The sequence below is a fragment of the Staurois parvus genome, unplaced genomic scaffold (assembly GCF_062004578.1).
Source record: "Staurois parvus isolate SC_StPar_1 unplaced genomic scaffold, SC_StPar_1.0 ptg002043l, whole genome shotgun sequence".
NCBI lineage: Eukaryota > Metazoa > Chordata > Amphibia > Anura > Ranidae > Staurois > Staurois parvus.
Window position 1 is genome coordinate 97,943 of NW_028319839.1, and position 17,936 is coordinate 115,878.

A 17,936-nucleotide genomic window follows, 5' to 3' on the forward strand; every position below is an offset into this window, starting at 1 on the left:
CAAGCCAAGGGGTCAGGACAGGAGAAGGCAACAAGGTCAGACAATCCAGATCAGAGTACTCACTACACAGGCAACAGGATACAAAAGACCATTCGGCAACAAGCATCTGTGCAGGGCTGGCTTAAGTAGCCCGCCCTGCACCTGACCGTCGCCGCCTAGGTCCTAGTGCCTGTCTAGTACTGTCAAGACGACATGTGCGCCTGGGTCCTAGTGCCCTGCTACCTGTATGTCTTGACAGACGCCTACGCATGTGTAGACCCATGCGTCGCGATGGTCCCTGACATTGCCCCCCCCCCATGGGCATCCTCCGGGTGCCCAACTGATCTCTCCACTGCGGGTGACCACGCACAAACTCCCGCATAAGTCTGGGGGCATGAACATTTTGAGCAGGTTCCCAAGAATTCTCCTCAGGACCATAGCCTTTCCACTTAATCAGAACCTGGGTCTGGCCCCCCCTCCTACGACAGTTCAGAATTGCCTCTACCTCAAATTCTTCCTGTCCCTCCACTGTAATAGCCTCAGGGGGCCTGGATTCCCGGTCCGGAAATGGGTCTGCGACCACTGGTTTCAGTAATGAGACGTGAAACACCGGATGGATCTTAAAGGTCTCCGGAAGGGCAAGCTCATAAGCCACCTCATTGATCATGCGTTTAACCTGGAAGGGGCCTAAAAATTTTGGTCCTAGCTTTTTTGACGGACAACGCAATTTTAGGTTAGTTGTTGCCAGCCAGACCTTATCTCCTGGCTGCAGCACCAATTCCCCCCTTCGCTTCTTGTCAAACGCCTCTTTGTTGTCTTCCTGGGCTTTAGCCATGGCCTCCTGCAACAGTTTGTTGTTATCTGAGAAAAAATCGATCATGCTTTGGGTAGCTGGAACCGTGCTTTCAACAACCAGATCAGGCATGAATGTGGGGTGAAATCCGTAATTCGCAAAAAATGGCGATTGCCCTGTGGCGGAGTGGTTTGCATTATTGAAAGCAAATTCTGCTAAGGGCAAGAGGGTCAGCCAGTCATTCTGTAAAAACGATGTGTAACACCTCAGGTACTGTTCCAATGTCTGGTTGGTTCTTTCCGTCTGTCCGTTGGTTTGTGGATGAAAGGCGGAGGAAGGTGAGAGCTTAATGCCCAGAGCCTTGCATAGGGCTTTCCAAAACTTAGAGGTAAATTGTACCCCCCGGTCAGACACTACATCTTCTGGAACCCCATGTAACCTGACCACTTCTTTGATGAAAATCCGAGCGGTCTCTTCAGCTGATGGGGTACCTTTCAGGGGTACAAAATGGGCCATCTTTGACAGACGGTCCACAATAACGAAGATTGCCGTATGGCCCTGGGACGGGGGTAGTTCCACTATAAAATCCATTGCTATCATCTGCCAGCATCGAGCAGGAATGGGTAGTGGGCGTAGCAGCCCCCAAGCCTTATTTCTGGTTGGCTTATTCCTCTGGCAAATCGCACAAGACTTTACGTAGCGTTTGCAATCCTTGTTCATGTCAGGCCACCAGAAGGTGCGTTTAAGCAGCTCCAGCGTTTTTGCCACTCCAAAGTGCCCAGCCATTGGGTGGTCGTGACAGTGCCCTAACACCTGCGTCTGCACATCTTCCGGTACCACAATCAATCCCTCCTTTCGTAACAATCCTCCTTCGAGGGAGAGTGGTATTCCTGGTAGAGGGGGGCAAGTCCCAGATGCGTCTTGCAGCTTAGCACGCAGCTCTGTTTGGAGGGCCAAAAAGTTTCCTGATGACAGAATGGTATCCGGCCTGAGTTCTTCCTTGGGATCCTCAAACATGCGTGAAAGGGCATCTGGCTTTGTGTTCTTTGAACCCGGCCTGTAGGTGATGTGGAAGGAAAAACGTGAGAAGAAAAGAGCCCACCTAGCTTGGCGTGGCCTTAAGCGTTTAGCTGTTCTCAGGTATTCGAGGTTCTTATGGTCAGTAAAAATCAAAATTGGGTGAGCCGCTCCTTCCAGCAGGTATCTCCACTCCTCCAGGGCGGTTTTGATGGCCAATAGTTCTCGATCCCCGATGTCATTGTTGCGTTCTGCCGGAGTAAGTTTCCTGGAGAAGAATGCCACTGGGTGCAACAATTCTTTTGGTCCCTCCCTCTGGGATAAAATTGATCCCACCGCGTTCTCGGATGCATCCACCTCTAGCACATAAGGTAGTGCAGTGTCCGGGTGACCCAGAATGGGGGTGGTGGTAAACAGTCGTTTCAGGGTCTCGAATGCTTCCTGAGCTTCTGATGTCCATTTGAAGCGGGTCCCTGACTTAGTCAACTGCGTGATAGGGGAGACCAGACCTGAAAAATTCCTAATAAACTTCCTGTAGAAGTTGGCGAACCCAATAAACCGTTGGACGCCTTTTTTATCGGTTGGGATCAGCCATTCAAGGATTGCCGAGACCTTTTGGGGATCCATTGCGATCCCCGCAGTGGAGATGATCAACCCCAGAAAGGAAATGCTCTGTTGCTCAAAGCTACATTTATCGGCCTTGGCATATAGGCCGTGTAGGCGCAACCGCTCCAGAACCTTAATCACATGGACTCTATGGGTGTCTAGGGATGGTGAAAATATCAAAATGTCATCCAGGTAAACAATGACAAAAATGTCCAGAAAGTCCCTAAAGACATCGTTCACAAAATGCTGGAAGGTGGCCGGAGCATTGCAGAGCCCAAAAGGCATGACCAAGTACTCAAAGTGGCCAAACCGAGTACGGAAGGCCGTCTTCCACTCGTCCCCCTCCCGGATGCGTACCAAGTTGTATGCCCCACGGAGATCCAACTTAGTGAAGCAAACCGCTGCCCTTAGGCTTTGAAAAAGTTCGGGGACCAGTGGTAGAGGGTAGCGGTTTTTAATTGTAACCCGATTCAGTTCCCGATAATCAACACAAGGCCTTAAAGTCTTATCTTTCTTCTCCACCAAGAGAATACCCGCCCCTGCCGGTGAAGTGGAAGGACGAATAAATTTCTTCTGGAGATTTTCTTCAATGTACTCTTTCAGTACCCCCAACTCCACCTCAGATAACGGGAATATGCGACCAAAAGGGATCTCGGATCCAGGCAGTAAGTCAATGGGACAGTCATATGGTCGATGAGGGGGCAAAGTGTCGGCCCCACGTTTGCTAAATACATCCAGGTAATCATGGTATACCACTGGAACAACCTGTCTCAAGCTGGAATCCTCCTCTGCACATAGGAGGATTTGGGGGGCCCGGGGCCCGGAGGCATTACAGTTTTCCCGACAATAGGCCGAGGGAAAACTGAGGGACCCGGTTTCCCAGTTGATCTGAGGGTTGTGGGCTTGTAGCCACGGAAGCCCCAAGATCACTGGGAAAAGGGGTGACGCGATAGCTTCAAAACGTAATAACTCCCGGTGAAGGCCCATTATGGTGGTGAGTATAGGGGGAGTTTCCTGGTCAACCAAACCCGATTTAATCTGGGAACCGTCAGCCAGGAACAAATTAAGTTCCCATTTCCTGGCCTGTAAAGGTATTTCCTGCTGACGGGCAAAATCAATGTCCAAAAAGCAACTGCAGGCCCCTGAGTCAATGATTGCAGTGGTCTCCACGGTTCTTTCCGGAAGCTGAAAAAAGAGGGGTACTGCTAAGTAACTGGATTGACTCATATTACCCAGGGAACAAAAGGGAACTGTAGTTCTTGACTTACGTGCCTTCACCGGGCAGTTCCGCACGACATGTCCAGTTCCTCCACAGTAGAAACAGAGGTTCCTGGTGCATCTTCTCTGGCGCTCTTCTGGGGTGAGGGCCTGCCGAGCCAATCCCAGTTGCATGGGCTCTGAAGTATCCACAGGAACGGCTGATGGAACATCGGTAGGGGCGAGATGACCTGTGCCCCTGGGAGGTGCCCATGTGACTCCTTGACCATGGCCTGACCTCTCAGACCGGCGTTCCCGCAACCTGCGATCGATTTGGATCGCCAGGGCGATCAGATCTTCCAAGGACTCTGGGAGGCCAACCCGGGCTAACTCATCCTTTAGCGCCTCCGAGAGTCCGACCCGGAATTGGTGACGCAGGGCAGCGTCGTTCCAACGCGTGTCCCCCATCCATCGCCTGAACTCGGAGGCATATTCCTCCGCAGCTCGAAGACCCTGTCGGAGGGAGTAGAGGGTGGATTCAGCTGAAGCCACCCGCTGGGGGTCGTCATAGAGGACAGACATGGCCTTAAAAAATGTGTTTATGGTCTGTAACTGGGAGTCCTGCGTTTCCCTTAATCTATGGGCCCAGTCCTGGGGTTCGTCTTGTAGTAGGGAAATCACGAATCCTACTTTAACCAACTCAGTGGTGAAGGTACGAGGTTGCAGGTCAAAATACAGCAGACATGCGTTTTTGAAGGACCTAAATCGTGCACGATCTCCCCGAAAACGGTCAGGCATGGGAACGCGAGGATCGGCTGGTGAAGCTGCAGCCGCAGCCCCTATGGGAGATCCAGAGGCTACCTCAGGGCTAACAGTTGAGGCCTGGCTCTGAGGAGGAGCCTCGGACATGGTCATGGTGTCAAACTGATTTTCTAACCGGGAGCATTTGTCCTGGATGGCAGTTACTGCCAGGGTTAGGGCGGACAAATGTCGGCAAATCTCTTCTATGGGAGAAGGCCCCCCATCCAGACTCAGTCATGGCCGAATGGTACTGTAACGGACCGCCTGACAGTACCTCTATCAGTCCCCTGATAGAGCCTCCCCAGAGTGCGGAGTCTAAGTACCGGAGCACTTGTTCACCAGGGCCCCTGATGGTGGGGATGGACTTGGAGCGCTCCGGGACCAGGTCGCAGCTGCTAGGTATCTCTACCAGAGGTAGAGGAGTCTGCCAAGGGCTCCAGCGGGTTAAGAGTCTGATGTGAGGGAGCCCAGGGATCCCTGAGGGATGGATGGACGGATGAGCAAAGTCAGAGTCAAACAAGCTGGGTCGGTAACTAGCGGGTCGGTGAGGTACAAGACGATAGGCAAAGGATAGTCGGGTCACACGCAGGGTCAATACCAAAAGATCAGAACTATAATGGAACATCCAGGAGCAGAGTCAGGCAAGCCAAGGGGTCAGGACAGGAGAAGGCAACAAGGTCAGACAATCCAGATCAGAGTACTCACTACACAGGCAACAGGATACAAAAGACCATTCGGCAACAAGCATCTGTGCAGGGCTGGCTTAAGTAGCCCGCCCTGCACCTGACCGTCGCCGCCTAGGTCCTAGTGCCTGTCTAGTACTGTCAAGACGACATGTGCGCCTGGGTCCTAGTGCCCTGCTACCTGTATGTCTTGACAGACGCCTACGCATGTGTAGACCCATGCGTCGCGATGGTCCCTGACACTGTCCTTTCTGAGGCGGGGTCAGTCCCCTCCTTGGAGGTGGAAGACTTGGCCCAGGATAATCGTTTTGGGGCTCTGTCGGGGGAGGAAGGGGGGCTTCTAGTGACCCCACGTCCCTGATGGAGGATGAGGAGGGAGGTGGGTCCCTGAAGAGGGTGAGGGATCCTGCTCGAAAGTCCAGAAGGAAGGTCAAGAAACGCCTTTCTCAATCTCCTTAATGGCAGTTCCCGCTCCGTTGAAGGTGGCAACCATTAATGTTGCCAGCCTGAAATCTGTAAGTGCACAAGAAACAGCCTTATTTTTGATCAGTGGTATGGATGCTGATATTTTCTTTTTGCAGGAGACCAGGTTGCCCAGCTTGGTGGATATACACCTGGCCAAGTGGGAGTGGAGGCGTGGGCCCTCTTACTGGTCTCTTGCGGCTGAGCCTTACAGCGGGGTTGCGGTTCTTTTGAGGTGGAGATTGGAAGATGTCTGATCCTGGATGTCCTTGTGGGGGGGCAGGAACTGCGTCTGATTAATGTTTATGGGCCGCAGTCCAAGTGGGATAGGAAATGCCTCTTCACAAAGATTAAACCTTTCCTTTTTACGTCCCGGCTGGTAGTCTTTGGAGGTGATTTTAACACCGTAACTAGGCCCAAGGACAGGAGAGGCTCCAATGACAGGCTGGGATATGACAGCGTTTTTCTGAATGCTATAGTCAGGGAAGCAGGTCTGGTGGATGCCTTGGTTAAGAGCAGCCCAGACAGCACTGGTTACACGTTTAGGAGAGGTAAAAGTCAGAGTAGGATAGATAGGTTTTTCTTGAAGGAGGACTCTGCCTTTTCGGTACCTGAGTGTCGGGCAGTGGAGTTTTCCGATCACCTTATGCTTACTGTGACTTTAAATATTTCAGACGCCACTGAGAGGGAAAGGCATCTGGAGGCTGAATTTGGCCCTGCTGAAAGATGAGGAGGTGCGACAATCCTTCGAGGAGTTCTTTCAGGCCCAGGTGACCGTGCTGGATTTCTGCAACAGTAAGTCGGAGTGGTGGGAGCTTACTAAAGTTCGGATCGGCAGGTTTTTCAAGGCCATAGGTAAGAGAAAGCAGTTTAACAAATATAACGCCTACCAACGGTTGCGGAGGAAGCTTGACCGCCTTGTTTCCAGCGGTGGAGATTCTGGGGCAATCTCGGAGGTTAAGCTTCTCCTCAGAGAGTACCAGTATGACCAGCGGGCCTCTTTGGTTCTGGAGAGGGATTATGGGAAGCACCACTCGCCTGACCCTTTCCAGAACTGCAAACGGGGTGCAACGGTTAAGACGGTCTCTGCCCTGAGGGATGGTACGGGGTCCCTGACGAGATCCAGGTCAGGGATTCTGGAAGTCTCTAGGTCCTTTTATGTGGACTTGCTGAGTGAGAGGCGCCTCGACCGGACAAGGATGTTGAGCTTTTTAGGGTCTACACCAGGTCTGGAGGGTAGCGTCTCGTCTGCAAGTTTGACTGGGGAAATTACTGCAGAAGAGGTGGCCAAAGCTATTGACAGTCTGGCCATTAAGAGGACTCCTGGGCCAGACGGTTTAACAGCTGAATTTTTTAAGACCTTTAAGTCCAGCTTGGCGCCTCGCCTTGCGGAGGTTTACAATTGCTGTTTGGATGAGGGATCCCTCCCTCCGTCCATGAGACAGTCTGCAGTTATCCTTCTGTCAAAGGGTAAGGATCCTTTGGCTATTGAGAACTGGCGCCCCATTAGCCTGCTCAATGTCGATAGAAAGATTCTGGCCAAGATCTTGTTCTGGCGCTTGTCGTCAGTGGCAGGCGTTTTGCTTTCTCGTCAGCAGCATTGCTCGGTCCAGGGCAGGAGCACCTTCACAGCAGTGTTAGGTGTCCGGGAGGCTCTGGAACGGTGTAAGGCTGAAGGATGGGGAAAGTTTTTGCTGTCAGTGGACCAGGCAAAGGCCTTTGATCGGATCAATCACGAATACCTTTGGCGTCTCCTGGACCGGTACGGTTTGGAGGGGAGGTTCATTGGCTGGTTGAAGACGTTATACAGGGAGGCTGAGAGCTTCATGTTGGTGAATGGTTGGGTTGGGCGGCCCTTTGGGGTTGGATCGGGGGTGTGCCAGGGATGCCCGCTGAGTCCTCTGCTCTACGCCTTCGCTATCGGCCCTCTTCGTCAGGAGGCTAGATGATGGAGCGTTGGGTGGGGTGCCGGTGGGTGCTGCTGGTGATCCACCCCTGAGGGTCATTGCCTACGCTGACGACGTTTCTGTCTTCATCCTTGGGACTGAGGAGGCTCAGGAGGTGGTCTCGGAGATGGATCAGTATGCTGAGGAGTCTGGCTCCAAGGTCAATCGAGACAAATGTGAAGTTCTTTGGATGGGTAGGGAGGGTGAGAGATTCTCACTTCCGGAATCCAGTGCCTCAACAGAGTGTGAAAATGTTAGGCATCAATTTTGGCCCTGCTGATTATGGCAAGTTAAATTGGGAAGCCAAACTGTCTGATGCTGAGGTCAAGGTGAGATGCTGGAAGGGGTGGCGGCTCTCCTTGAGGGAAAGGGTTGACCTGATCAAGACTTTCCTGCTTCCTGTATTTTTGTATGTCAGCTTCATCTGCCTCTTGCCAGAGTCGCTCTATACGAGGGTCTACAGCTGCTTCTTCCAGATGTTATGGGGGAACAGGCTGAACCTTGTTAGGAGAGATGTAACTTATTCATCTAGGTGGGAGGGTGGCCTAGGTATGGTCAACCCGATAGTATTCTTCTCTCTGATGTTCCTGAACCATAATCTTGGTAGTATGTTAGCAGAGAGATCGCCTGCATGGGTAGGACTGTTCCAGATCTGAATTAGGCCCTTTCTGAGCAGTTGGGAGAGTGGCGGGCCAGTGAGAAGCCTGCGGGTCAAGCAAGGTAAGCTCCCGGCTTATGTGGCCCTGTGCCTGAAGTTACTCCGGCCGTGGCATGTGACGGCGGAGGAAGTCAGATCCCTCCCTAGGAGACTCCTAGGTGAGAGGATTGTGGCGACCGCTTTCCATGCGACGTTGGCCTTGAAGGATTGCCCAGGCCATATCATGAGGGAGGGTTTACGCTTGATAAATCTAGAACGGATTCCCTTGAAGTTTAGGGACCTGGCCTGGCTCGCCTTTCATGGCAGACTTTACCTGAGGGGCAACTTGAAGTGCCGTCCTCTGGATGACCGTGGTTGTCCGAGGTCAGAGTGTGGGGGTGAAGTGGAAACTATGGACCATTTCCTGCTTCAGTGCCTCTTTAACGTAGAAGTGTACAGAGAGGTGGGTGGGGCTCTGGGTGTCTCTTTCCTCCATTGCATGTCTTATGCAGAGTGGGTGTATGGAGCATTTGAAAGCCGCCAGGATTTTGATTTGGACACCCTGTTCTTAGTTAGTGTAGTGGTCCGGTATTACACATGGAACGCACGATGTCAGGTCTCTATTCAGAAAAAAGTCCTCCCCTTCAGGTGGTGGTGCGTGACATCCTTGGTGAGGTTGGGAAAGTTCGGGGCCTTGAGAAAGGCAGGTGGCGGAGGAAGGCCTGGATGGAGGCGTGGAGGAACATCAGGCCTGTAGCTGCTGTCTGCTGATCTCGGGTGGTGGCCCTATTTTCCTCCTTTTTCACCCCCCTAGATTTTGTCAAGAAATATTCCATTTTATGAAAGGTCGCGACGCTGAAGGTTTATGTTTCTTGGCCTTCCTTCTGGTAAGTTTGTACTGTTGTTTATGTGTTAAGTTCTCTTTCTATGGTGAGTTTAGGCCATAAAGGCCGAGTATTGCGGGAGATTGGAAATTGCAGATGTCCTTTCTTTGGCCAAATAGGCCTACTGCATGGGACTATCCTGTGCTATATAAGTTCCTGGATATGGGAATGTTTTTGGCCATAAAGGCCTATGTATATATGGATTTTTTTCTCCTTTTAGGGATGAACATTCTCTGGCCATTAAGGCCTTTTGGACTTAAGTAATAGGCCAATATAGGCCTTGGACTACTATATAGTGAGCCTAAAGGGCGGTCTTTGTTAAAGTTTTTCCTTTTCAGGAGTTTCTGGACTTTTGTTTGTGCATGAGTTTCATGTTTGTATTTATTTATTTATTTATGTTTTTTACTTTTATAAGAAAAGTATGTTGGATATGTATGACTCAAATACATAATAAAATATCTCCAACCTGGAACCAGATCTGTGCCTGAACTGACTGGGGAGCAACATCCTATCTGTGTGCAGGGAGACCGAAGCCTATGTGGTTAGCCTCCAACTACCAGCAACTAGGTATAGCATCAGGCTGTACCTAGTGGATAGCTAGGGAAGCTATTTTATACAGTAAGTAGCCAAGTTGGCCAGGATTTGATTTGATGTTTCTTTTTGGTTTGACCTTTTTCTGTAAATATTGTAAATAAACTGCACCTTTTTGTTTTTCACCTCCACTGTTGTTGTGCTGTGCCTGTGTTTTTGTGTTGTGCACCCATCCAGGGGGTCACACAAACCCGCTGCCGAGCGAACCCCGTTACATATGGTGGAGGACTGCAGGCAGTTCGTGGTAACTAAAGGCCAGCATGGAGGAGATAATAAGACAGTTGGCTTTGGCGAATGCCAATCAACAGCAGGCAAATGCCAATCAACAACAGGCAAATGCGTGTTTCCAGCAGAGCATTGCAGCCCAGCAGAAAGCCTTGGAACAAGCAGAGGCCCGCCATAGGGAATTGCTGGTGCAGCAGGACCAGAGACACCAGCAACAAATTGAGGCTGTCTTGAAGCAGCTCTAGCAGAGGCAGCAGACTGAGGCTGGTGATGATTCTGGTAAAACACCATCAAATTTTGTGGGCCGTTTATTGCCAAAAATGACTGGAGATGATGATCCTGAGGTGTTTCTAACCACATTTGAAAGGACTGCTGAAAGGGAAAAGTGGCCTAAAGAACAGTGGGCTGGATTGATGGCCCCATTATTAACTGGGGAGGCGCAAAAAGCTTATTATGACCTGGAGCCGGACCAAGCCAAAGACTATGATGTGCTGAAAGCGGAAATTTTGGCCCGATTGGGTGTTACCCTCGCTGTCCGTGCTCAGCATGTACATGATTGGATTTTTCGGCTTGGGAAACGTCCCAGGTCACAGATGTATGATCTCATTCACCTGAGCAGGAAGTGGCTGCAGCCAGAGACTTTGGCTGCCCCAAAAATTGTGGAACGGGTCGTTATGGATAGGTTTCTAAGGTCTCTGAGACCCAGAGACAGCAGACAAGCTTGTGGATCTAGTGGAGAGATACTTGGCTACGGAGAACCTGACCTCCTCTTCCAGAGACTCACAGACTTTCCACCCTAAGACCAGACCATCCCCAGTGGCGGGTAAGATGATTCCAAGGGGTGAGGGTGGAGAGAGTGAGAGGGTGGGAGTATTACCCAATGTCTGGCAAGAGCAGCCAGGAAGGTCAAGGCCACAAGAGGTGGCGAAAAAGGTTATTTGTTACCGCTGCCGGCAAGAGGGACATATTGCAGCCATTTGCCCAGTGGTGGATGAGCCTATGCAGTGTGACTTTCTGAGGGACAGACATCAGTCGCTGTTTGCGACAGTGGTATGCACTGCCAGCCCGGGCACCGAGAAACATTTGTGTAAAATGACTGTTAATGGAAATAATGTTGTTGTGTTGCTGGATTCAGGTAGCCTGGTAACCTTGATAAGAGAGGAGATGGTCCCTACTGAGGTCTCTGGGTATAAAAAGGTGGCTGTTATTTGTGTGCATGGGGACACTAGGGAGTATTCCTTGGCAACCGTGTTTTTTGAGACCCCCATAGGTAACCTGTCTCATCAGGTAGGATTGGTGCCTCACTTACCACATGATGCCATTGTGGGGAGGGATTTTCCAAAATTCTGGGAACTCTGGGATTGCCCTGACCCCCCCACTGCCTCCCCTGCAGACCAGGAAGGTGAATCCCGGAAATCATCTGAGTGTGGTGAGGTCTCTCCCAAGTTCCCCTTGTTGGTACTAGCCGGTGCGACCCAAGGAACTGGGGAGGAGTCCGCCTCTTCAGATGAAAACCTGCCGGCTGTTGAGTTTTCGGACTTAGAGCTGCATAGGGAAAATTTTGCCACCGAACAGTTGAAAGACCCCACACTGATAAAAGCACGGGAAAATGTGGTAAAACTAGATGGCGAACTAGTAAGCCCTGAGAAAACTTCTGCTTATCCCTACTTTCTTGTGGAAAGGGACCTACTCTATCGAGTCGCTCAAGGTGCGGAAGAAACCATTGAGCAACTGGTGGTGCCCAGACCTTACAGGAAGTTGGTGTTGGAGTTGGCCCATAGACAGATCCTTGGGGGTCATTTGGGGGCGGAGAAAACACGGGAAAGAGTATTGCAGCACTTCTATTGGCCTGGGGTCATTAAGGAGATAGAAAATTACTGTTCCTCTTGCCCTGTGTGTGTCAGAAGTCGGCCCCTATGCCCCATTTCCGTAGTCCACTTGTACCTCATTGAGGTCCCTTTTGAAAGGATTGCAATGGATCTGGTAGGCCCGCTGGTGAAGTCCACTAGGGGGCATCAGTACATGTTGGTCATACTCGACTATGCCACCCGCTATCCAGAGGCGATTCTGCTCCGAAATACCTCTGCCAAGACGATAGCTAAGGAGCTATTTCTCGTTTTCAGCCGAGTGGGTATTTCGAAGGAACTGCTTACGGACCAGGGAACCCCCTTTATGTCCCGGGTGATGAAAAATCTGTGCAAACTGTTCAAGGTAAAACAATTGCGCACCTCTGTGTATCATCCCCAAACCGACGGGTTGGTGGAAAAGTTCAACAAAACCCAGAAACAAATGTTAAAAGAAGGTGGTAGATAAGGATGGAAAGGGTTGTGATTATTTAATACCCTATTTAATGTTTGCCATCCGGGAGGTACCCCAGTCCTCTACAGGGTTTTCACCTTTTGAGTTGCTCTATGGGAGACACCCAAGGGGGCTGTTAGATATTGCCAAAGAAACTTGGGAAAGTGAGAGGTCTCCCCACCGGAGTGTGATTGAGCACGTCGCCCAAATGCAAGATAGAATTGCCCAAATAATGCCTATCGTAAAGGAACATTTGGCCCAAGCACAGTTAGCACAGCAGAGGGTGTATAATCGGGGGGCCCAGACCAGGTCATGTCAGATTCCCTTAGCTAAGTCAGCAAAGGAGAAGACTGCATTTGTAACCCCAGAAGGGTCATTCCAGTATAAAAGAATGCCGTTCGGGTTACAGAATGCACCAGCCACCTTTCAGCGAAAAATGGATCAGATTCTTCGCCCCCATCAGAGGTATGCTGCAGCTTACCTGGACGATGTGATTGTCCATAGCGCAGATTGGGCCTCACATTTTCCAAAAGTTCAGGCTGTACTAGACTCAATACGGAAAGCTGGGTTTACGGCCAACCCAAAGAAGTGTACGATTGTACAGGAAGAGGCCAGGTACCTTGGGTACACTATTGGGAGAGGGGTAATAAAACCCCAAATTAACAAAGTTGAAGCGATACAGAGTTGGCCACGCCAAAATAACAAGAAGCAGGTACAGGCTTTTCTAGGAATTGCTGGCTACTATCGGCGATTCATCCCCCATTTTGCTTCTCTGGCAGTGCCCCTAACCAACCTGACAAAAGGGAAGGAGTCGGTCATGGTTACGTGGTCCCCAGAGGCTGAAGCAGCCTTCCAGTCTTTAAAAAGGGCCTTATGTAGCCAGCCAGTACTATACTCCCCAGACTTCTCAAAAGACTTTGTGGTCCAGTCAGATGCATCCAATGTTGGCTTAGGAGCAGTGCTAACCCAGGTTTGGAAGGGGGAGGAGCACCCGGTAATCTACCTCAGCAGAAAGCTAAAATCTCACGAGGCAAATTACGCCACGATTGAGAAGGAGTGTTTAGCGGTAAAGTGGGCCCTAGATTCCCTTCGGTACTATCTGCTAGGCAGACATTTTGACCTGATCATGGATCACGCTCCCCTGAAATGGATGGCTCAAAATAAGGAGACCAATAGAAGGGTAAATAGGTGGTTCCTGGCCCTACAAGAATTTACCTTCACGGTAAAGCATCGCCCTGGAGTTCAGATGGGAAATGTGGATGCTTTATCCCGGGTTCATGCCTGCCTGGTTACTGGTGTTACAACCCCAAGATTGAAGCAAGAGCACGTTATGGGGATTTGTTCCACTAGAGGGAAGTGCTGAGTCCTTCAGCACTGAGGTAATGAGCCCAGCTGAAGGTAGTGGGCTCATTAAGGATCGTATAAAACTTCCCAGCTTGCTTAGGGAGTTGCTCCAACCTGGAACCAGATCTGTGCCTGAACTGACACATCTTATCTGTGTGCAGGGAGACAAAAGCCTGTGTGGCTAGCCTCCAACTACTAGCAACTAGGTATAGCACCAGGCTGTACCTAGTGGGTAGCTAAGGAAAGCTGTTGGTACAGTAAGTAGCCAAGTTGGCCAGAATTTAATTTGATGTTTCTTTTTGGTTTGACATTTTTTGTACATATTGTAAATAAACTGCACCTTTCTGTTTTTTTCACCTCCACTATTGTTGTGCTGTGCCTGTATTTTTTTGTGTTGTGCACCCATCCAGGGGGTCACACACACCCACTGCCGAGCTAACCCCGTTACAATATATATACCGTATTTTCCAGCGTATAAGACGACTTTTTACCCCTTGAAAATCTTCTCAAAAGTCGGGGGTCGTCTTATACGCCGGTATACGGCATGCTGACACTTTTTAGGGGGGCGGCGCAGTGCCGCCGCCGCCCCCCCCTTCCAACGGAAGGGACACTAAGTACAGGGGTGGGCAGGGGCTGCTGTCTCTTACCTGGGTCCAGTCCCGTGACGATCCAGTCCAGGAAGCGTGGCTGCTCCTTCAGTCGGTTCTGCCACTGGATGTTCACACGGCTGCTCAGCTCCGCCTCCTCACCGGAGATTGGCCGCCAGAACTGTAGCTCAGGAAAGGCACACAGGCGGCCAATCACCGGCGAGGAGGCGGGGCCGAGCGGCCCCACAAAAATCGAGTGAAGGAGCGGCCGGTAAGTGTGCTGTCCAGAGGTGCTGCTGCAACCACATATGCTGGCTGCAGCAGCACCATACTAGAACAGGTGTAATTGGTGTCAGTGGGAGGAATAGTGCCCCATCATTGGTTTCACTGATACCAATGATGGGGCATTATTCCTCCCACTGACACCAATGATGGGGAACTATTCCCCCCCCCACTGACACTAATTATGGGGCACTATTTCACCCCCCACTGACACCAATGTTGGGACACTATTCCTCCCACTGACACCAATGATGGGGCACTATTCCTCCCACTGACACCAATGATGGGGCACTATTCCTCCCACTGACACCAATGATGGGGCACTATTCCTCCCACTGACACCAATGTTGGGACACTATTCCTCCCACTGACACCAATGATGGGGCACTATTCCTCCCACTGACACCAATGATGGGGCACTATTCCTCCCAGTGACACCAATGATGGGGCACTATTCCTCCCACTGACATCAATGATGGGGCACTATTCCTCCCACTGACAACAATGTTGGAACACTATTCCTCCCACTGATACCAATGTTGGGACACTATTCCTCCCACTGACACCAATGTTGGGACACGATTCCTCCCACTGACACCAAAGATGGGGCACTATTCCCCCCACTGATACCAATGATGGGGCACTATTCCTGCCACTGATACCAATGATGTGGCACGATTCCTCCCACTGACACCAATGATGGGGCGCTATTCCTCCCACTGACATCAATGATGGGGCACGATTCGTCGCTCTGACACCAATGATGGGGCACTATTCCTCCCACTAATACCAATGATGGGACACTATTCCTCCCACTGACAGCAATGATGGGGCACGATTCTTCCCACTGGTGTGCATTGGAAGAGGGGTAGTCTTATACTGCGAGTATAGCCCAAACACTACATTTTAACAGGAAAAGTAGGGGGTCGTCTTATACGCCGGAAAATACGGTGTATATATATATATATATATATATATATATATATATACTGCACGTTGAAATGCGTTTTTATTACAAGTTATATGAAAAATATTTTTAAAAATACATTCCACATATACTGTATGTCTTCTTTAAAAATACAAATCTCCATTTTTGGAATGCATTTAGAAATATATGTAAAAGTATATGTTAAAATTACTTTTTTTATATGTTAAAAAAAATCTGAAGACTATATTTAAAAAAAAAAATGTTTTATATTTTTCATATATTTTGAATATTTTTCAGATTTTTTTTAACATATAAAAAAGTAATTTTAACATTTATGTTTACATATATTTGGAAATGCATTCCAAAAATGTAGATTTGTATTTTTAAAGACATACAGTATATTGGAAATGTATTTTTAAAAATATTTTTTATATATTTCGTAATTAAAACACATTTCAACATGCTGTGTGTGTGTGTGTGTGTGTGTATGTGTATATATATATATATATATATATATATATATATATATATATATATTGAATATGGCTAAAATTGTAGCATTTCAAATATATGTCAATATATTTGGGAGGAATATTTTTAAAATATATTTCAAATATATTTTTCTTCCATATGGGTGGGTTCAGACATATTTCAACAGTATAGAATAATAATGCAAGAGACACAAATCTATATTAGAGTAACACCGCTATATTAATCTTGTTAAAAAGAGTAAACCACAAGAATAATGAGTTTAGTATACAATCCCCGGTTAACGCATAAAAAAAGAAAACTGATAAAATAGGGATAATCAGTTAGCAACATTTAACAAATTATATAGTCATGAGTAGTAAACTTCTACTATTAAACTGGAACACCAGCAGCAAGAAAGAGAAGAAAAAACTTGTTAAGTTATCAACTCCCTCTAGGCCACAGGCGCCACACTGATGGATATAGAGAATAATGCAAATGTGTACTCATAAATAGATATAAGAACCGTTATTGAATAATATTGGCCATAGAAGAGAAGGGGTCCCTTTAACTAGAGGTTGCAACTTGAGTCCTCTTTAAAGTTCCTGATATGGTGGTGTCCGTTACGTTCTGCTAGCAATGTTGAGGCCCATAAACAGTAGTAAATACTGGCAGTTCAATGAAGTTAAGCAGATATGCTGTATGCTGTTCAAAGCAAAGATCTCCTGATACTGAGGTGTAAAGGTGTCTGCATGCAGTGTCTCTAGAGTGATGACAGAAAGAGGTTGGGCATCTGCCCTCTCACCAATCCCATGGATATCATGGGAATGCACAGGCTCTTGGCTGTTTGTAGAGCTGTGCAGAATTGCTGCCTGATGGCCTGACAGTGCAGCAAGCAAAGATGTTTGTGTGACGACCAGATAGTGACATTCCCAATGCAGAGAAGCTATTGTGATCCCGGTGTGGTGATTGGCATTACTGCTGTGCTGAACTGATGCGCAAAGTCCCACAGCCGTAGACCAACAATCTCTCTCTGGAGGAGTACGGCAGTCCCCCTGTGTTCAGCTCTGAATCCTGTGCCAAGAGAGAGGGAGACAGTCGCTTGCTGTAGAATATTTCCAGTCTCCCAGCATCCCTCTTGTTTGGCAGCTGTCTGCTAGTTGTTCAATCAGAGCTCAGGAATACAGTATGTATTGGCTATAGGACCACAGGTCCCAAGATTCTCTGCTGTCAAAAGAATTGGATCCACTCTGCTAACAGGAAATGATGTAGCAGTTCCAGTACTGGGCATTCAGGGGGAAAAGGATTAATCATAGTTGCATCTATAAATGTCCCTGAAATACATAATGATATAGTTGGCACCTGGCTGCATGTCATTAATGTACCTTGGTTGCAGAAAAATAAAAACTTCTTTGATTTTTTAGAACACAGCCTTACCTTAGATTCTGGTGTGTTCCATTGAAAAGTTCATGACTTCTTGGTATGTAGATTTGGGACGTGAAAACTGTTAACCACTTGCCGTCCGGGCACGGTATATAAAGGGATGGACGGAGACAGTCCAGGGGCGGGTTGCCATTCATAAACGGATTTTGGACTGTGCACGCTCCCTGGGAATGATCACAAAGATCACATGGTACAAGGATATTCACAACAGTCTTGTACCATGTGACAAGCTGTGACCAATCACAGCTCACACAGTATTTCTCAATGGCTGCAAGAATGCACCCAGAGAGGAGAAATTATTGCATTTAAAGCCTTTATGGGTGTAAAAGCAATCAGTGTAAAAAAAAAAAAACTTCATTACCCCCCCCCCCCCCCCAAAGTAGTACAGTGTCACCATGGTGTCCTGCTAGGGTGACGGTATGTAAAAAAAACAAAAACAAATACTAATATTAAAAAAAATTTTAAAACATTTTTTTTCTACTAAAAAGATAACTGAATAAATTTTGGGCAAGATTTATGATGAAATATTATAGGTAGAGGGGGATGAGCCAAGAGGGCCTCTAAGAGACATACTTGCGAACAGTATAGAAGCTCCATAAGCCCTTCATATCAAAGAATCAGAATATGCTGAGAAGAGGTCAGAAGTGTAATGTGAATCATTGCTTTTTAATGTACAATCAAAACCATACAGAAAAAAGGTCAGGAGTAAAAAGTACAACATACACTATACTGGGAATGGGTCAAAAGTATAATGTACAGTGTAAC